At 44.7% G+C, this 21,785-nt stretch overlaps 2 protein-coding genes across 22 annotated transcripts in view; one reads left to right on the forward strand and one right to left on the reverse strand.

Annotated features, from left to right (window-relative positions):
• Osbpl1a (oxysterol binding protein-like 1A) overlaps positions 1-18,149 on the reverse strand; it is a 205,195-nt gene extending 187,046 nt beyond the window's left edge. For 13 of the 20 annotated variants that reach the window (XM_087592213.1, XM_087592217.1, XM_087592226.1 and 10 more), the window contains exon 1: positions 3,776-3,969. The gene's annotated coding sequence lies outside the window, so the exon portion shown is untranslated. 20 annotated transcript variants of the gene reach the window in all.
• A 48-nt stretch (positions 18,150-18,197) lies between these two features.
• The window catches only part of Impact (impact RWD domain protein), a 39,029-nt gene continuing 35,441 nt past the window's right edge, over positions 18,198-21,785 (forward strand). For both annotated transcript variants that reach the window (XM_087593265.1, XM_087593266.1), the window contains exon 1: positions 18,198-18,419. The gene's annotated coding sequence lies outside the window, so the exon portion shown is untranslated. The remainder of the gene's footprint in view (positions 18,420-21,785) is intronic.

A 21,785-nucleotide genomic window follows, 5' to 3' on the forward strand; every position in this document is an offset into this window, starting at 1 on the left:
CCATCATTAAAACTCTAAGATGCTCTTGCCTCACGCATCCAAGGCTGTAGATGTGAGCCCCAGCAGCACAAAGGAAAACAAATCACAGGCAGATACTTATTTTATGGTTGGATATCAACGTGTCAATATAATATTTTAGCTATACCATATACTTTTAACAGTGGGAAAATTAGATATATATACATAGAAACTATACCTTAAGAAGTATATTAAGGAAACTGTTTCACTCTGTATTCCAAAGTAGTCAGCTGCTAACGGGACTTTGTCCCTGTGTTGTGTTTCCTAGCTAAACGCTGATTTTGTCCTTGAAAGCACAAAAGATGCAGGAAATTAGTTATTTACTGAGGGAATGACGGCAGAGCCACAACCACAAGCTCAAGCTTCCAATGGAGGGTTAAACACTGCAATCTAACTCAAAATCTCAGGCCAGTGTCTAAAGCCATGGATTCTGCTCACTGGTCCTCTGTGGACACTGAAGAAGAAGACTCTGAATTGTAAGTAAAACAAGGCGGTTTAAGGAAGGCAGCAATCTTTGAGCTCTGCTTTGGGAAGCCGCTCTAGTGCTGGTAGCTAAAGACAAAGCTGCTTGACTTCTCACTTAGGAAACTTTCTCCTCTGGCTCCCTCAGTGAGCTTGAGCCCTGATAATGAGCATCATTCTTCTGACAGAAAAATGCTGACTACTCTGTCACATCACATGACACTTTATAAACCACCTTCTGTGTGTGAAAGGCACAGCTTACACACTTGAGTGCCACACAGAAAACAATGCCTAATCACTGGGTAGTTATCATTCTAGCTACACTCAGTTGAAAAGCTCGATGCTTGAGGAGCATTAAGTAAGCGTCATGGCCTTCCATTACAACAGTGTTTCGCCGGTTGTGGTGGCGCACGCCGGGTAGGATTTGCTGAAGGAGGCAGAGGCAGGAGGATCACAACAGTGTTTCGACTTTATGTGCTACTCTGTATTTTCCGTCCACGAGGAGCCTTCCTGCACCTGCCTTCAATTTTAATGTGAAAAATTGTGAGAACTGCAAGCTAATGTTTCAAAGCAGCAGAGTCTACAGATACTATGACAGGAGTCTCAGAGTAGATAAATATTTTAATAATAAAAATACTAACAAGAAGGGGTTGGGGATTTAGCTCAGTGGTAGAGCGCTTGCCTAGCAAGCGCAAGGCCCTGGGTTCAGTCCTCGGCTCCGGAAAAAAAAAAAAAAAAACCCACAAAAATACTAACAAGGAAGTTGATGGAATTTTATTTTTAATAAACATTTTTGAGCCTCAGACAAAATAAATTTCTATTTTTCTCACTATTTCATAACTGAAAATTATCTTGAAAGTGGAATTAGTATCATATAATACTGATGCACCGTGGTTTATACACTGTAGAAATTTCTCTTTAGAGAGAAGTTTTGAGGAGAAAGGGTCTAGCAGCTACCCAGGATGTCTTCCAGTTCCTGAGCACAGTGGATCCCCTGCCCCCAGCGTCCTGAGTAGTTAGGACTAGAAGCTCGTGTCACTTTTAAAGGGAAAGTAAGTACAAAGCACACTTGTGGTTTACTTTCCCATGACGCATGACGAGAAGTGTACAGCTAAGAATGCTGTCACTGTCTGGGATGGCAAGGTCCTACTCCAGGGTTAATGAATTAAAAAACTCAAATGGAGTAGCCTAGTAAACCACCTAGTTCTTACACCAGGCCTTCCTACAGACCCTTGATAACAACAGCATCTGCTCAGTATTGGGAAAGAAACCATGTGAGGAAAACCTCAACAGTCTAGTGATCAAGACTATGTCAGTAAAGCACATGACACCAAGATCATAGATATGCCTGTGCAGAGTGTGAGACACATCTTTTTCTCTTCTCCGTGTGTAAGATACATGTGTGGCACGCTCATGTGTCCAAATGTGCACACAGCACTTGTGTGAGTTCATATGACAACTTCCAGTCTCTCCTGGCCTTCTACCTTGCTTGTTTGAGTTAGGGTCTCCTGTTCACCATAGTCCCTAACAGCCTAGCTGTCACAGAAACTTCCAGGGATTCTCCTGTCTCTGCCTATGATGCTGTAGCGGCATTGGGATTACAGACTAATGTGTCAGGCTTTACATGGATTCTGGGGATCAGCCAAACTTAGGTTCACACAACACCAACCGCTTTACAACCTGAGTCATCTCCCCGACCCTTTCTAAAACGTCATTAATGAGTAAGTCAATAACTATACCGCAAAACCTGTACTCTTCCTAAGGGCGTCAAAGAAATTACAATGCCAGCAGTGAAATTCTGATTGCAAGCAAGACCAGTTCAAGGGAACTAACAAAGTTCTAAGCAAGTCAAAATCTAATAGGCAGCAGCTATGCTCTCCTCCATCTGTTACCACCTGAGCTGCTTTCCACTGACTTGTTTTCTGAGAGCACTGATGAAGTCCGCTTCTTACATCAACCTGCAAGGACTGTCTCCAAGTCCAGTGAAGTAGTACACACTCAGGAGAATGACGGCAGTCTAAGGCCAGCCTGAGCTAATGAGACTACCTCAGCATAAAAATAAAACAGGTTGCCACAGCAGAGCTCCAACTGAAAAATACTATGATCACACAGCTCTAAGTCAAATCAGCAAGAGAAACTCTGTAACTTAATAGACACTGCATCACATGACCCCTCTAAAGAAACTGACTGTTCCTTTGTACAATTGTTCCTTCTGTAACAGTACCATTTCCCTTTAAGGAAATACAGAAGGGGATTTTTTTTTTTTTAGAGAAATACTGTATGGCTGTTTGTAGGTATACAACTAGAATAATATCTATAAAAAACGAGCAGCCTCCAGGACAGGGATTAGCCAACTGTCACACATTCCTGTTGATGAACGAGAATACTGAACACCTATTTCAGTTAAATCTGCTCAATTTCTATCAGTTAACTCTTACTCTTTTTACCAGTTGCCAACGCTGTTGGAGTTACCTTGCCCAGGAAAAATTAAAAGAATAAACTTTCAAAAAGTTACCGACATCTTTCTCTGTAGGTTATACCGGGCTCACTTAGTAATTTTGAATTCGAGTATCAAGAGAAAGTGGACTCTGTAGCTATTCCATAATTACAGATGCTTAAAATTTCATCCAAGGGAGTTAGTTTTATACTAACCAAGTTGCTGGGGAAAAATCTCGGGGTTAGCATGTAAACACTGACTGACCTCAATGTAGTCAACAATTTCCAAAAGCTAAGAGGTGAAGCTTTGACAAACTGTATCAACTATATATTTTTTTCCAGGATCGAATGAATACTTCAGGAAGACATACATCAGTGATTGCAAACGAGTTCAATTCCATTATCAAGCAGCCTTACAAACACCAAATAGCTACTGAGCAGCATTCAATCAGCTTTGTCTAGCTTCCAAGCAAACGCTGAGCAATTCAATTTCACAATGCTGCCTACTTAAAACTCCAAACAGGAAAACTGGGCTCTATGCCTCCTGCGGACCCTGAGGGACATGGATTAAGCGCATCTTTCCCAGTTGAGTGCAGCTGCAGTCATTCGCTTGCTAAATGGCCTTTTGCTGTCGTTGGGGTTTGTACAGCGGGTCAGATGGAACGTGGGACAATGGTCTCACGCACGACGCGTGACTTCCATTGTCAATCAATCCTCGGGCTGGAAGGAAACTACAAGTTAGGACGCGCGCTTTCTAAGTCGCTCGCACTTGCGCAGCGCGTAGTGCCCTCAGCCCGGGCTCCACAGCCGAGATCCCGGGGCTCCAGGCCCGTCACGCCCCACCCTGAGCCACACTGACCTGCGGGATTGCGGGTCCCGCTCCTGAGGCGGCCTCCACCACAGGCCGGGCCGCGCCCACTGGACGCCGGTCACCCACGAGGGCCGCTCTCACGAGGACGGTCCAGGATCCCAAAAGGAAACCAGGCGGAACCCAATGATCCAAGGGTTAGTAGCTAGGAGGGCCCTAGTAACCAGCGCGCCAGAAATGTTGGCGCCGAGCCCAGCACGTGACCGCTCGCGGGGTCACGCCCCTCTAGACCACGCCTCCTGCCAGACCAGGACGAACTGGCCGCCTTCGCTAGGGGGCGGAGCCTCTCCCTCCTACAGTAGCTGAGGACTGGCCCTGGGGGGTTGGAAGGGACCTGAAGAGGGGCGGCAGCATGGACTCTGAGCAAAATAATACCCAGTTAATACTGTGAGGAGATCTTATTAAACAGATACATTACCTGGAAGGTCAAAACTATATTTTTAATTTATACTTTGGTTGCTACCAGACTCATGTAAACTTAATTGGTTTATAAAATTAGCCACGCCTACCTCATTTTGTTCTCACATTTCATTGACTAGCCTTAACACATCAGACAGATGTGACCATTGTAAGCTAGGAATAAGTGAAGGTTGCTTAGAAATAAGATTTTACAAATTTCCCTCCACTGCTTCTCCACGTAATAATCTCTGATAAAGAACCCTACCGTTTCACACTACTCTGTCTGACCGGTCTAGCCAGAGGAGTTACCACACAGTCTATAATACCAAGGTTCAATTTATACATACATACACTTACAAGCTTGTTAACATTTCAACTTTCAAAAGTTTGCAAAGAGACTTAACAAACATAATTGTGGTAAAAAAAAAAAGAATTAACAAGCGTCATTTTTAAATTTTGAAAGACTGTAGTTCTTGAAGTCTGTTCAGGTCTAGAAACTTGTACTGAGAACGAGTTACAAGCAAGTTGCTCACTAGACTCATTAGAGTGTGACACATCTCATGTGCCTGCCACATATGACAGGCGTTTACCAATGAGGTCTTTGGAGAACACTTGCTACCTGTTCTGCAGGCTGACATTTTTCCTAATAAACCAGGCAATGCAATGTCTAACTAAAGCAATGTCTCAATTGCAAAATCTAGAATAACTTCTGCAATTATATTTGTCAGGAAGAAACCCTAGGGCTTTAAAAAAAAAAAAGTGCTGAGCCATCTTGCCTAAACATTTTATGGGAAGACTTAACCATATTCACTGCTGCTAAGACATCAACATCAGACCAAAGCAATGATTCTACCAAAGTCCGGCTCAGTGAACCAATGAGTTGTACTTACAGGAGCATGAGTTAGGGGTTACTGACTTGAATGTGAATGATCACAAAGCAGCCACATCACTAAAAAATACCAACCCAACATAGATGATAACTTCCTCTATGGGGCATAGATCAATGTTTCTCAACCTGTGAGTCGAGACCCATCTGGAAAACCTCTATCTTCAAAAATATTTACATAATGATTCATTGCACAAAAGTTCAATGAAAACTGAAGTAGCCACAAAAACAGTTGTATGGTTGGGGGTCATCATAACATGAGGAACTATATTACAGGGTCAGAGTGTTAGGAAGGTTGGAAAGCACTGACGGAGACTTGGACACTTGGACAACATACTCTCCTCTTTTTTTTTTTTTTTTTTTTTTTTTTTTTTTTTTTTTTTTTTAGTTAACTTGAGTATTTCTTATTTACATTTTCGAGTGTTATTCCCTTTCCAGGCCAACATCCCCTAACCCCTCCCACTCCCCTTCTATATGGGTGTTCCCCTCCCCATCCTCCCCCCATTGCCGCCCTCCCCCCAACAATCAAGTTTACTGGGGACTCAGTCTTGGCAGGACCCAGGGCTTCCCCTTCCACTGGTGCTCTTACTAGGATATTCATTGCTACCTATGAAGTTGGAGCCCAGGGTCAGTCCATGTATAGTCTTTGGGTAGTGGCTTAGTCCCTGGAAGCCCTGGTTGCTTGGCATTGTTGTTCATATGGGGTCTTGAGCCCCTTCAAGCTCTTCCAATCCTTTCTCTGATTCCTTCAACGGGGGTCCTGTTCTCAGTTCAGTGGTTTGCTCCTGGCATTCGCCTCTGTATTTGCTGTATTCTGGCTGTGTCTCTCAGGAGAGATCTACATCTAGCTCCTGTCAGCCTGCCCTTCTTTGCTTCATCCATCTTGTCTAATTGGATGGTTGTATATGTATGGGCCACATGTGGGGCAGGCTCTGAATGGGTGTTCCTTCTGTCTCTGTTTTAATCTTTTCCTCTCTATTCCCTGCCAAGGGTATTCTTGTTCCCCTTTTAAAGGCGTGAAGCATTCACATTTTGATCATCTGTCTTGAGTTTCATGTGTTCTAGGCATCTAGGGTAATTCAAGCATTTGGGCTAATAGCCACTTATCAATGAGTGCATACCATGTGTGTGTGATTGGGTTACCTCACTCAGGATGATATTTTCCAGTTCCAACCATTTGCCTATGAATTTCATGAAGGCATTGTTTTTGATAGCTGAGTAATATTCCTTTGTGTAGATGTACCACATTTTCTGTATCCATTCCTCTGTTGAAGGGCATCTGGGTTCTTTCCAGCTTCTGGCTATTATAAATAAGGCTGCTATGAACATAGTGGAGCATGTGTCTTTTTTATATGTTGGGGCATCTTTTGGGTATATGCCCAAGAGAGGTATAGCTGGGCCCTCAGGCAGTTCAATGTCCAATTTTCTGAGGAACCTCCAGACTGATTTCCAGAATGGTTGTACCAGTCTGCAATCCCACCAACAATGGAGGAGTGTTCCTCTTTCTCCACATCCTCGCCAGCATTTGCTGTCCCCTGAGTTTTTTATCTTAGCCATTCTCACTGGTGTGAAGTGAAATCTCAGGGTTGTTTTGATTTGCATTTCCCTTATGACTAAAAATGTGGACAACATACTCTAGTAACATTTGAAAGTGCGTGCAGCTGAGACAGGGCCACATACAGCTGGGAGAAAAGTGTAGGAAAAAGAGGCAGGAGCCTCAGAGGAGCATCCACTGGCGACTCCCATTCCCTCCTGCTGGGAGAGGCTCCAACTACCCTGATTAGGATGGTAATGACTGTTATGAAGACAGTCAGACACAACTTCACAGCCAAAGTAAAGGTGACTTGAAATAATTTCTCACAGGATTCCATGAGAACTTCATTCTCACTGTGATGCTTTAATGCCTTGAATTCACTGAGTGTTCATTTATAAGTCCCTCCTTCTGATTGTAAATGAACAACAATCTCTGCAGGGGGAAGCATTTTGCTTTTGATAGGATTACTAACTGTACTGTGTTCTTACAAAGTTTTTTGGTAGTCATATAAAGAATAAGAATGGGGGAACTTGTTACTTTTCTATGGCTGTGATAAGACATCACGGCCAAGGCAACTTATAGAAGAAAGATTTAATTGGGGCTACGGTCCCAGAGTCCACAGCATCAGGGAAGCATGGCAGCAAGCAGTAGGCATGGTGGCTGAGAACGCAGTCTGAGAGCAGGTATCTCAAACCACAAGCATGAAGTAGGTGGAACAATTGGAAATGGGGTGTGGGGGATCTCTTCATCCCTAAAGCTTGCCTTTAGTGACATGGACCATACTTCTCCTATGTTCCCAAACAGTGCCACCAACTGGGGACCAAAAATATGAACCTATCAGGTGACAGCCTCATTTAAACCACCACACTTGATACTTTTCCATAAGACTCAAGTTCTGCTCTCAGCACCCATGTCAGCTGACACACAACCACCTATAACCCGCTCCAGGGCATTTGGGGCTCTTCTGACTTTGTGGTCACATAAACTCATGTGAGTTTACATAGCCACATACCCATACCATACATGCCCACATGCCTGTCCCATACACACACTCAATCATAAGCTTAAGAAAACAAGTATTTTTAAAAGGCTAGCAAAGGTATCACTTGTCATTTTCTTTGTTGGACAGATTTTTAAAACTCAGAATGTTAATGTAATAAAATTAATTACTACTTGCTCTGTGACATTTAGAATGATTCCGTCTTGTCCACTCAGGAACCGCCAGCCAAAATGTAGCTCTACAACACTTGAAATGCAGCTTGTGTGATACACTTTTACTTTAGCTTTAAATTTAAGCGGCCCATTAGGGCTTTAAGTTGCCATTTCGGGCTGAGAAGTTCCATAAGTAAAGTTACTGTATCGTCCCCAATGTAACATTCTCTGTTTTGAGAAGCATTTGTCCGGCTGGAGAGAGCAGTTATGAGCACTGACTGCTCTTCCAGAGGTCCTGAGTCCAATTCTCAACAACCACATGGTGGCTCACAACCATCTGTAATGGGATCTGATGCCTCTTCTGGTTTGTCTGAAGACAGCTACAGTGTGCATAATAAATAAAGAAATCTTTAAAAAAAATTTTGAGAAGCATTTGTCAGATATATACCCTCTCAGCAATGTATGTTGGAATGGAGATGCAGCATATATGAGAACTGGAAGCTCTTGAGAAATGGGAAGAGGACCAGAGCTATTCATGGCCATGCCATCCCCAGGCTTACCTGGCCTAGACTGAAAAGTCAACCAGAGAACTCGAGATACCACCACCACCATCATCATCACCATCACCATCACCACCACCATCACCACCACATCACTACCACCATCATTATCATCACCACCACCACCACCACCATCATTATCATCACAGTTACCACCACTACCACCACCACCACTACCACCAGCACTAGCACCACCACTACCACCAGCACCACCACCACCACTACCACCACCAGCACCACCACCACCATCATCATCATCACCACCACCACCACCACCATTATTATCATCACCACCACCACCACCACCACCATCATCATCACTGTCACCACCACCATCACTACCACATCACCACCACCACCATCATCATCATCAACATCATCATCACCACCACCACCACCACCACTACCACTAGCACCACCACCACCACCACCATCATAACCATCACCACAGTCATCATCATCACTATCATCATCAACATCAGGGTGGATTTCATCAGAACTGTCATTACCTATTTCAGAGAGGATGTGACTTAGATTCTTTGTTTTGACTCAAGCCATGCTTCTCTACCACTATCCTCCCTCCCACATCCCTGTGATTCTTTTCAGAATGGGTGCCTCCTCAGAGTCCAGTACCTAAGTCATATGAGTCCTTCTGCTCTGCCGTAAGTGCTACAGAATGCACCTGGTATGTCGCATGGTTTTAGAATGTGCCCCTGATGCCAATGTGACTTTGAAGCTTTACAGAAACATGCTGAAGGCGTCTTAAGTCGTATTAAAAAGAAGGTATTAGGACCTGAGACCTCAGGGGGCTTTAGGCAATCAATGCCTGGAATGCTGAAAAGTGGGTCAGATGTCATCGGGTAAATCCAGATAAATTGTTGACTTGGAGGAAATTAACCATCCAGATGCCTCATACTAAAGACTTTCTAGTTAACATTAACTTCTGACTCTCAAAACTATGAGGTCTTGGGGGACAGGGAGACATTTTCTTTTAAAAAATGATGATCCATTTGGCTTTTCATTTTTGCCATTGTTCCAGTTTATTTAATAATTGGAAGAAGCTAGTATGTTTTACAATATTAGTTTATTTGCACCAGTTGTATTGACACATGCCTTTAACTCCAGTCCTCTGGAGACAGAAGCCAGCCGATCTCTATGAATGTTAGGCCAGCCTGGTCCCTATAGTGATTTTCAAGCCACCCAGGGCTGCTTAGTGAGACCCTATTTTAAAAAGAAATGTTAAATAGATCTTGAGTTGTTTGGACCTGCACTTGATTCTGTACCTGTCTGTTTTCTTAGGGTTCTGTCACAGATGTCTCAGCGATGGCTTTCCATCGGTGACCCATGTCCCGGCTCTCAACATGAAAAGTCTAGGCAGGACCCTACATCTGTAGGCTTGCTTGGTGACAAGTAAGGATGGCACTGGCTCACTTAAGTTGCCAAAGAGCTTGTGTGATGAGGCTGAGCTGTGGTGCTTCTTCAGAGCTGAGGAAGAGCCAGTCTACAGGTTTCCATGGTGACATTGCTAAGGAGAATGCATTCCAATTCTCTTAGACATTTTTCCTCAGTCAGGAGAGGAAGCAGAGCATGGGAAGGCATCACTTCACTTGAATCTGAGCGCTGGACAATATCGCCAGCGTGTCTTTCACAAGTCTACTGGCTTTCCCAGCCATGACTGTCCAGCAAGCAGTGTGCCTTGGCCGGCTGCCCTCAGGAAATCTGCCTGACCACTGTTCTCATTCCTTTGTTCGTTTCCGATACAGAGTCTCATATAGGCCACTCAGGACGTAGCTGAGGGTGTTCTTGATCCCACTGCAGTCATCTCAGATCCCAGGGATGTCTATGGGGCGCTGGGGGTTGAGTCAGAGCTTTATGAAGCTGGGCACTCCTCTCCTGACTAGCCTACACCCACAGCTGCATGACTCCCTTTTGAAGGTTTTCTTATTCTTAACCTAGCAGAAGGGTCAGGATCAGGGACCATCCAAATGTTCCCTTCTTATTAGTTTTAAATAAAATGTGGTTGATGTCTCTGCCCATCAGGAAAGCTCAATGTTGAGTAGTGGTGAGTCACCTAAACATATTGGACACATTTGGCTGCGGTCCTCACAATATGGAGTGTGGTAATTAGCCAGGGCAAATGTGCAAAGGCACAGAGAGAGAAGCAGGGGCAGAGAAAGCAAAGGTTCAAGACAGCAGAAGGAAAAGGGTGATCAGGACAGCAAAAGCAGAGAGCGGGGACAGTGCTGAGATGCCACCGTGTGGAAACTCTAGGTCAGAGAGCAAAGAGCTCACTGCTCAAGGGGTCACAGTGTGGCAGCCACAGCTACACCTCACAGCCTGCCACACTGCTCTCACAGCAGCTGCCTAGCTCTCATTTAATTCTCTGTAGTTTGGCAAGTAAAATCTACACATTATCAGGTACAACGTGGGTATTTTTCTACTCCGCGAGCTGAGAAACAGCTTAATACACCACTATCAATCTGCTTTGTCTTTCTCTTCTACCCTATTCTTAATCTCTGACAAACAGACCTGTCAAAACCTCTCTTTTCATGAGCCATCTTGTGATAGTTGATCTTGTTAACTTGCTGGGCTTAGAACCACCTAGATGAACAACCTCCAGGAAGATGAGTACAGCAAGGTTTAACTGGAGACACCTGCCCTCAGTATGAGCAGCAGCACTGCTCGTGGATTGGGAGTCTGGGATGGACGAGGTAAGAAGGGTACCCGATCTACCTCTCCTTTTCCTGGCTGCAGATGCTCCTGTGCCCACTGCCATGCTCCCCCCGTGTGATGATCTGAACCTCAGTCTGTGAGCCAAAATGAACCCTTGTCGGAATCAAGAAAAGTAATGGGGGTGGGCGGGGAAGCTGAAGGAATGATTCAGTGAACGAAGGTATGGTGCTACCAAGCCTGCCAGCCTGCATTCAGTCCCTGGAACACACAAAATGGATGGAGAGAGTCAACTTCTGCAACTCGCCCTGTAATCTACACGCATGCTCAGTGGTGTCTGCATACACACGCACACATACACGCTGAATACGTATTTTTTAATGCAAAAAAGTAACTAATGCCTACTTTTCCAATTGTCCCTGCTACACTCTGTTGTTCTGTGGCTTCTAAAATCTGTGTCTTTTCCAGCTCTCACCTTACACCCACCCGTGACTCTTCCTGAGTCATCTGGAGCTCCAATATAGGCAGGATGAGGTGCTGTAGTATATGATTTCACTTCGTCTACTGAAATCATAAAGACCTAAGGAAGAGTCTTTGGGCCTGGATTTAGAGGGTGAATCAGTCACAGATTCATAGGTCTGAAAGAACTCGCCAGTCCAACCTCAACCCAGACAAACCACATTCTGAAGAGGTCCCCCGAGGGCTGGGGCTGGGAAGTTTCAATGTTGCTAGGTCATCTATGTTGCAGATGAAAGGAGTGTTAGAATCATTCCTGTTAGAAGTTCCCTTCATTGGGCTGGGGAAGATGGCCAAGTAGGTGTTGTGCTTACCTCCCAAGCAGAGTCACCTGAGTTCAGTTCTCAGAACCCATGTAAAAGCTACATGTTGCAACACAAGTTCTGGGAAGTCTCAGACAAGAAGTTCTCGGGAGTTCACCAGCCAGAAAGCACAGCCAAATCAGAGTTCCAGGTTCAGTGAGAGGCTGTCTCAAAGTGGAGAGTGAGAGAGAAGGGATGACCTTCACATGCTTGTCCACACACATGCACACATGAAGTTTCTCTTACTGATGTAAGTGCTTGTTTCACAGGCCTCTCCCCAGGACTCCTAACTCCCTATCCACAGGTAATTCTAAGAATTTAACAATTAGCCTAAGATATTGTATGGCTTTGTCTAAAACTTTCCATTATGAGTTTCTGAAAGTAAACAAGAGGTCCCATATCTGGGAAAATTAAAACTTGAAAGATTCCTGAGTGTTGGGGGAGTTTCCCTAATTGTTGATTGGCTAATAAAGATGACAAAAGCTAATTGCTAGTCGCAGATATGGAGATGGGATTTCTGGGCAGGTCGTTGGAGGTCAGCAGGGTCAGCCACAGGGCTGGCCGGTGGGTGGAGCATGAGTGGTGGCTCCAGGCATTCGCAAGAGGGACAGCACTGAATGGCTTCCCAGGGTCAGCCGGAAAAGTGGGGCACCCATACTGGGTAACTAGCTCCAGGGGATCTGAAAATTGTGTGTGTGTGTGTGTGTGTGTGTGTGTGTGTGTGTGTGTGTGTGTGTGACTGAAGCACTCAGGAGGCCATGTAGAAATGCTCAGTGGAAGAGTATGCTGAGTGTCAGGTAGGAGGTCCCTCTGCCCTCCTAGTGGTCCCTGGTTATGTACAAAATAAAACAAACACAGGTTGGTGGAAGAAAAGCATACTAAATTTATTTAATGAAAAATTTTGCACTGTATAGAAACATTCACAAGCAGACTTATCAGGGAAACCTGTTTATGTGGTTCTCTTCTGTTCCTGTTGTTTTGTTTTGTGTGAGTGTGGTATTAGAGATTGATATGAGGATCTCACCCAACTAGACATTTTCTCTCCCAGCTATACTCCCAGCCCTTTTGTTCTATGACAAATGAATATGGAGACTGGATAAACAAGGCTGATCCAACAGTAACAGACTAAGGGGGAGACCCAGCAAGGCCACTGTGTTCAGGTTCCTCTTGATCTGTCTGGATGGTAGTCCTCTTTCCTGACTCCATAAAGGTCAGGGGTCTTATGACCAGTAACAGACAATGGTCAGAAAATATCTGGCTTTGGGGAGAAGGGATCTAGTCTGTATGTTCTGCCTTCGGCAGGAGATAGAAGAGCATGGAAAAAAAATCTTTCTTCTAATCCCTTTCCTTCGGTCATAGTATTCTACAGTCCTGAATCTTCATAGAAGCAAGCAGCCAAGGGAGAAGGAGCGGAGATGACAGACATAGAAAGCAGAAGACAGTTTTGTATATAGGAGGGTACATCACACATGCTTGGCTCAAAATGTGGATGGAGCTCTCAGGGAGATGAAACAGTCCTTTGAGAGCCACGGACAGCGGAATGGGTGGATGGAAGAGATTCCCAAGTGTAGGCAACATGTGGAAAGTTCCAGGGCAAGGCCTAGAGCATGAACTTGTGATCAGCTGTGTCCTGAGGCTTTCAGAAGATGGGTGGAATGGTGGGGAGAAGTGGGCCAAGGCTGAGGTTCTCTCTGTCTCCTCTCAAAGCACTGACTTCATTCTCCTAGCCCCACATCTCTCTCCTCCCCTCCCGTTTCAGGAGATTGCTTTATTTCTATAGCCATTAGATGAGAACCTCCAAATTTCTTACCACCTTGCCAACAAACTCACCAGCCACACACCCTTCCTTTTCTGTTGGAGAGGAAGAGGAACCCCTCCTGTGTAAAGCATAAAGTGGAAGTCCCAGCTTGTGTGCTGATCCCGCCTCTGTCTCCTCAGCAACCTGGCTCTATCAGGTCGCCCTCCCCCTCTCAGTCCTTCTCCCTCTCTCTCCCCTCTTGTCAGATAGTTCTCCTTCCTTCCTTCCTCCCTCCCTCCCTTCCTTCCGTCCTTCCTTCCGATTTAACCATGAAAGAGTAGTTTATGTTCTCTCTCTCACTTGACCTTTACTCTCCCTGATCTGGTTTAAGCTCCCATTACACCATCAAAACCACTCCCACTGGGGAAAGCAAAGTATTCCTTCTAGCAAATGGATCTTCACAAGTTCGTACTTTGCACAACCTTTCAGCACTTGCACCCTGAGCCCCTCCCTCCTGAACTGCTGTTTTCCCACACCACTGGCCTCTTCAACCTTGGCCTCCTGTAGGGTCTCAAAGCCCTGCCTTAAACTCTGTTTCTCCTTGTGCTTTCCTTGGATGAGCAAAAGCACACTCAAGTCTGTGAGAACTCTATGCTTAGAGCCCTCAAATCTGCGCAAGTCCCAACATCTTTCCTGGGATTTTCATCCACAAACTGATTGAAACACAAATCCAATTTAACCTCTTTGGTTTAACCTCTACTCCCACCCTACTTTCTGTGAGGTAAGCATTCTTGTCTTTCTTCTCCCATCCTCCCTTTACTGCCTTTTCTGCTACTCTGCTCAATGTTAATTTGTACTTTTATAACCAGAGGGTATTTCCAAAATTTAAGTTTGAGCAACACATTCTCTTGCTTAGCAGTCAAGTCTGCCTTTGGGATATAAACACCTTGGAATCATGCAGTCCCGTTCATTTCTAGATTCACCCCCTAGCACTTGACTCTACAGTATTGTACACTTTTGCAATCAAGTACGGCTTTCTGTACCCTACACTGACCTATTGTCTTTTGTTGTAGAATTTTTCTTCTCGTGTTGTTCATCTGTGCCTTGAAGTCCCTTTGAAGCTTCTGTGTCTAGTTACTGTCGTTGTGTTACTCAGTCTGTTAGAACTCCTTGCTTTCCAAAGGCCTCCCCAACCTCCTGTGACTAGGTGAGGAGATTGCTCTTTTCCATTATTCAGTGACCACTTTTATCAAAGCATTTATCTATGCTTCTTGATTTACCTTTTATCGAACTGGAAATAGACTGTTTAATCTCTTTATCAAACATGGCACATGCTAGGAAACCAGTATTTATTGAATGAGTGAATGAACTTTTAGCCCTTACACGTGGGACTGTGACATTACACTATGTTGAAGGGGTTTTAACTGTGGTAGGAGGTTGTCTTAGTTAGGATCTTATTGCTGTGAACAGACACCATGACCAATGTAAGTTTTATAAAGGACAACATTTAATTGGGGCTGGCTTACAGGTTCAGAGGTTCAGTCCATTATCATCAAGGCAGGAGCATGGCAGCATCCAGGAAGACATGGTGCAGGAGGAGCTGAGTTCTACATCTCCACCTGAAGGAACCCAGGAACAGACTGAGCATCCCCAGGCAGCTAGGAGGAGGGTCTGCAAGCCCACCCCCACAGTGACACACTTCCTCAACGAGGCCACACCTTCTAATAGTGCCACTTCCCAGGCCAAGCATATGCAAACCATCAAAGAGTTACTGTGGGGAAAGGAGTAGACACAAAGCTTAGGTCAAATTCCAGCTCCATGCCTTAGCTTGCTACAATGCAAAACCTTTGACAATGAGTTTGACTTCTAGGATTGAAAAGGCCACCAAAGTTCAGGTACTGTTACTGTGGGCTGGAAACTCATGTATGAAGAAATACACACGGTAACAGCCATCAAGGATGCTCAGTACAAAGATGTGTACAGAGCACGAAAACTGTGAACAGGACAGAACTGCAACGACGACCTGTGTGCCTCATTAGGGAAAGTGAAATTTGTCCACTATGGTTAGAACATAAACTTCAGAAGCCTGCAGCTGGAAACAGCTGGGATGAGGAGAGGAGGCTGCAGGGATCGATGAGAGCCACATCATAAAGAAGCATCTTTTAGATGGTCGCCATTATGGAGGTAGTAGTCATTCTTTCAACAAGAGAGGTCCATGATTAGATTTCTACCACAGAAGAGTGGCCATACAGACAATGGATTGAAGGAACAGAAAGAACGTGGTGACTGCATTGAGTGTAAGAGGTGGTGACAAGGAGAGGATGTGCACAAACATGTTCATAGCTTGTGATGCACACTGTGTTAGACAAGTGCTATTTGCTGATCTACGGAGGCACAAGATGGGAGATTCGTTCAAACAGAAGGTACTTCTGGAGTAACTTATTAGCAGGAAGCAGGACAGATAAAAGGAAAACCACCGTTGGTGTAAAGTATTTATTTATTTTTATTTATTTGTTTTATTTATATAAATGTCCTGTAGCTGTCTTCAGAAACACCAGAGAGGACATCGGATCCCATTACAGATGGTCGTGAGCCACCATGTGGTTGCTGGGAATTGAACTCAGAACCTCTGGAAGATCAGTCAGTGCTCTTAACCACTGAGCCATCTCTCCAGCCCTAAATTGTTTATTTTTTATTTTGTAGGATCCCCCGTTTGAAAGACTTTGGATTTTTAAAAGCTATTGGCCATTTTAGAGGCAGTGATATGTTGGAACTAGAAAAAAGACTTTGGGATCTTAACAAGCTATTCATATTTTTAGTGTGAGATCTCGGGGTTGAATGAGAAAGGAAAGGCTTTAACACTGATGTGTTTGTCAGGTTGACAAGGGGTCAACTAGGCAGAACAGTTTTATGAATTTATGAAGACTCCTGGAAGCCATTTTCTTAATTTGGATGAGGGGGGATGAGATCAAGGCTGATTGTGCCACCTGGGTTCTATAAGAAAGCCTTTGGGAGCAAGCCAGTAAACAGCAGGCCTCCCTAGCCTCTGGGTTCAGCTCCTGCTTCCAGGTTCCTGCCCTGTTTGAATCCCTACCCACTGTTTGTTCAATAATAAACAATGGTGTGGAAGAGTGAGTCAAACAATCCCTCTCTTCTCTGGGTTGCTTTGGTCATGGTGTTTCATCTTACCAACATTAACTCTAAGAGAACATCCACCCAAGCCTAATGACCTTCCAATGAAATAGTTTTATTATAAGGATAGAATTGACCTGTTATTGTGTATCCTACATTGGTTTATGCTAGATTCTAGATCGGTGGTTCTCAACCTGTGGGTTGCCAACCCCTTTGGAAGGTGGTGGATGGGCCACCCAAGACGATCAGAAAACACAGATATTAACAGTATTATCCACAACACTAGCAAAATTACAGTTATGAGGTAGCAGTGAAAACCATTTTACGGCTGGGGATCACCACATGAGGAAGTGTATTAAAGGGTCTCAGTAATAGGAAGGTAATTAGGGCACAACAGGAAATTGGTTATATAGTTTTATAATTACATACCTTGGTTTAGATAACAGCAATTTCTATATTCTTTACTGGTTAACAGACGATTAAGAAAACATTTGGAGAAGTGGGATACTTGTTCGTTCCTACACCTGGCATCATGAACTTGGTTGACCCTGCAAGATGGAAAAGTTGTCGTTGAAATGGCTGGACGCAACTGTTTGCAACTGAAGCTGTTCAGCTATAGGGATGTGCCTGGGTCCCCTGTGGTCTGGGCCTTGACTTTAATTTCTCCCTATGATTAAATGGAATCTGAGAATGAAACAGTAGTAAGCTAGAATAAGTTTCTTTTGCTTGTTGCCAACAGGTTAAAGGGCACTAAAAACTATCATAATTACCGATGATAAAAGAGAGAAAAGATAGAGGATTTTGGAGATTTGTATGTAAAAAAGCGGTTGCAGGAGGAAAAAAAAATTTTTTTGTGAACAAAAGAAATGTTGGGACTGAAGGCTACTGAAGAACAGAATTCTTAACCAGGACTGTAAAAAGCAGTATTGAATTTTATGACATCATTCAATTCATGATTTTTTGCACACCGAATCAACGAACTCGGCTGGTTAGAATAATTAGAGTCTCACAGAAAAGTGTGCCCAGACACAAGGTTGTATCAGATAACAGCGAAGAATAAGGCTTCTCCTCATTTTCCAAATTATCTACCCTCTCCAGCCCTCTCGTTCATTTTATAACTGAAGCCGTTCGCCCAAACCGATCCAAATATCTTCAAAAATATTTAAAACCCAAACCAAACCAACAAAGAACACATTTGAAAACGCTGCCCTGAAAGACACTAGCCCTGAGTTCGGGCTAGGAACACTCATACAAGCTCTCCCAGTATTTCCGATGGTGCTGGGGCCTCTGGGGTGCGGAAGGTCCCAGCCCCGCGACATTCCAGAAGACAGCTGCCCAGCAGCAGTTGTGGCAAGTAGGCCTCCTCCTGGTCGCCCAGAGAGCACTTAAAGAGTGTGAGGTTCTAGGAAAAACTTCGAGGAATTCTTGCGGCTCGGAGGCCCCAAGAGGCCGCAGGCCGGCAACCCGGAAGTAGTCATCGTTGGGTGGATCAGGACTTTTAGTTCCGGAGCACCACAGGTTCCTGCTTCCGGCTGTCTTTCCAAATGGGGACTGTCGAAGGTGGTCTACCTGCTCTCCCCATGGCTAAAGGGGACAGTGGAACGACCAGAGGCAGATGAAGCCCAGTCAGAGACGAACACGATGGTTTAGAGAAGTGACATTTGCGGATCACAAGGTTTCGGAAGTTGGAGATTCTTTTGAATGGAGACCGCTTGTGGACTGACCTATTAGCAGGAATCAAGACAGGTAAAAGTAAAATCCAGGAGTTAGGAAAACCAGCTAGCAATCTACTGCTGTATTTAGGGGTGAGGCAGTGGGGCTTGAACTGAGCCGCTGGATGGGTCCAAGGTTACAAGTGAGGTGAGCACACGTGTGTGCATATATGCCTGCTGAAGGCAGAGCCGGTGTCAGATCCGCGGAGCGAGGGAGGATGTGCGAACGGGAAAGAGGATGTGGTTAGTAGCACCCTGATCCCTCTATCCCGCCCTCTAGTGTCTTCCTCACAATCCCATTCCCCTACCCTCGTTAACCCTTTAAAGATCCGGTATTTCTGTGGATTCATTGGAATGTAATGAATTCTGGGAGTCCTAACAGCTTCTAAAATTTGAAGAGTTCCTGGCTGCTTTTCTGACTCTTGCAGGGTCCTTGCCCATCCTTTGGTACAACATCCCTTCCTTAAACTCCCTCAGGTAAATGCTTTGAGCACATCATTGGTTTTCTTATGAAATCTTGATCCACTGTTTATATTAACCCCGTGTTTAATTTTGCCACTTTGTCATTACCTTAGTTAATTTGTTCTATCAAATGGGGTATAAGGGATTGCAGTCACTTTGTCAAAATCGCAGTTTATTTATTTAAAAATTCACTTTACATCTCGATCATAACCTCTCTCCCTTCTCTCTTCTCAGTCCCACCCTTATAAATCCCTCCACTCATTGCCCCCTCCCCTTCTCCTCAGAGAAAGGGACCCCCCCCCTTGGGTACCAACCACCCTGGGACATCTAGTTCCAGCAGGACTAGTACCTTCTCATTCAGGCCCAAACATGTAGTCCAGATAGGGAAGGGGATCCAATGGCAAGGAACAAAGACTAAGACCCCCCCCTTTCCTGTCCATATTCCTACCCCCCAATTCCCTACCCCCGCTCCCCATGTCCATTCATTCCCCCACCTCCTTGCTCCACTTATTAGGAGAACCACATGAAGACCAAGCTACACATTTACTACAAATATGTAGGGGGCAGGTCTAGGTTCAGCTTTTCCATGTTCTCTGGGTGGTGGCCCAGGTGGCCCAGGCCCATGATCTCTCTGTGGGTCTTCCAGCAGTGTCTTTGACCCCTCTGACTTGCCCACTTCTATCCCCAACTCGTCCAGAAGACTCCCCAGGCTAAGACTGATGTTTCGATGTGGGTCTCCATCTGCTGCTGGATGAAGCCTCTCAGGAGACAGTTATGCTAGGCTGCTGTCTACAACCATAGCAGAGTATTAATAATGTCAGAATGGGTCTCAGGTCATTGGTTGGCTGTTCCCTCAATCTCTGCTCCATCTTTATCCCTGTGCATCCTGTAAGCAAGACAGATTTTGAGCTGAATATTTTGTGGTGGGTGGAATGATGTCACCATCCCTCCTCTGGAAGTCCTGCCTGGTTACAGGAGGCGGCTACTTCAGTCTCTGTATCCCCCTGTGGTAGGAATCTCAGCTAAGGTCACTCCTATAGATGCCCCATACCCTCTTCCTTCCCAGGCTTCCAGCTAGTCACTGGAGATGCAACCCCTACTGATTTCCATTCTCACTCCCAGCCCTCTCCTGCTGCTTCTCTCCCCACACCTGACGGCTATCCCCAATCCCCTCCTTACCTCCTCCCCTACACAGCTTCCTCCCCATCCACATCCAATGACTATTTAGTTTCCCTTTCTGAGAGAGATTTGCACACCTATCTTTGGCACCTCCTCATTGCCCAGTTTCCTTGGGTCTGTGGACTGTGGCATGGTTATCCTGCACTTTAGGGCTAATGTTCATTTGTGAGGAGTACACTCCTGTGATGGTTTGAATATGCTTGGCCCATGGGAAGTGGCACTATTAGGGGGTATGGCAATGTTGGAGTAGATTTGTCCTTGTTGGAAAAAGTGTGTCACTGTGGTGCTGGGCTTTGAGATCCTTCTCCTAGCTGCCTAAAAGACAGTCTTCTGGCTGCCTTCCCAATCAAGATGCAGAACTCGGAGTTCCTGCTCCTGCACCATCTGCCTGGATGCTGCCATGTTCCCACCTTGATGATAATGGACTGAATCTCTGGATCTGTAAGCCAGTCCCAATAAAATGTTGTCCTGCCTTGGTCATGGTGTCTGTGCACAGCAATGGGAAGCCTAACTAAGACAGAGGCTCATGCCAGGGACTGTGAGCAGTGATAGGCCTGACTATGCTTTTGTTTGGAGGAATGTGGATGGACTTTGGGATACTGAACGGTAACATATGTGTTTCCGGCTCTAGGTTCTTCACTCAGGGCAATATTCTCAAGTTTCATCCATTTCCCTGCAAAATTCATGATATCTTTATTTTTAATAGCTGACGAGTATTCCATTATGTAGATGTACCAACTTTTTTTTTTTTTTAATCCATTCTTCAGTTGAGGGACATCTAGGTTGTTTCCAGCTTCTGGCTATTATGAATAGAGCTGCTATGAACATAGTTGAACAAATGTCCTTGTAGTGTAGTGCAGTATCTTTTGGGTACATCCCAGGAGTGGTATAGCTGGTTCTTGAGGTAAAACTATTTCAAATTTTCTGAGAAACTGCCAATTTGATTTCTGAAGTGACTGAACAAGTTTGCACTCCCACCAGCAATGGAGGAATGTTCCCTTGCTGCACATCTTTGCCAGCATGAGCTGCCGCTTGACTTTTGGGTCTTAGCCATACTGATGGGTGGGTGGAAGAGGGAGCCTCAGAGTTGTTTTAATTTGCATTTCCCTGATGACTAAGGATACTGATCATTTCTTTAAGTGCTTCTTGGCTTCTGTTGAGAATTTTCTGTTTAGCTCTATGTCCCATTTTTCAATTGTGTTATTTGAATTGTTGGTGTCTAGTTTCCTGAGTTCTTTATACATTTTGGATATTAGCCCTCTGTTAGATGTGGGGTTGCTGAGGATCCTTTCCCAGTCTGTAGGCCGATGTTTTTTCCTGTTGACAGTGTCCTCTGCCTTACAGAAGCTTTCCAGTTTCATGAAGTGCCATTTGTCAATTGTTGATGTTAGAGCCTGAACTATTGGTGTTCTGTTAAGGGAGTTGTCTCCGTGGCAATGCATTCGAGGCAGTTCCCCACTTTCTCTTTCATTAGACTTTGTGTGTCTGGTGTTATGTTGAGGTGAAGCTGCCATGTTTTAATACCACATCTTGGAAGTTCTATGATGGTTTCATGAGCTCAATTTCAGAAATGACAATTCATCATTGCTGGTGTTTGCCCACTGCCATAGACACTCATGAAGTAATTTGGACCACTCTACTCTCTGTATGAGTGAGTTCCTCTTACCTTTTATTTGGAGCCCATGCCTAATAATTCACCTAATAGATATATTTTCAGTAGTTTCTTTTTCTCAAAACAGAAAAAATTTCAGTTTTGTCC

Source organism: Rattus norvegicus, chromosome 18 (assembly GCF_021556685.1).
Source record: "Rattus norvegicus strain SHRSP/BbbUtx chromosome 18, alternate assembly SHRSP_T2T, whole genome shotgun sequence".
Classification (NCBI taxonomy): domain Eukaryota; kingdom Metazoa; phylum Chordata; class Mammalia; order Rodentia; family Muridae; genus Rattus; species Rattus norvegicus.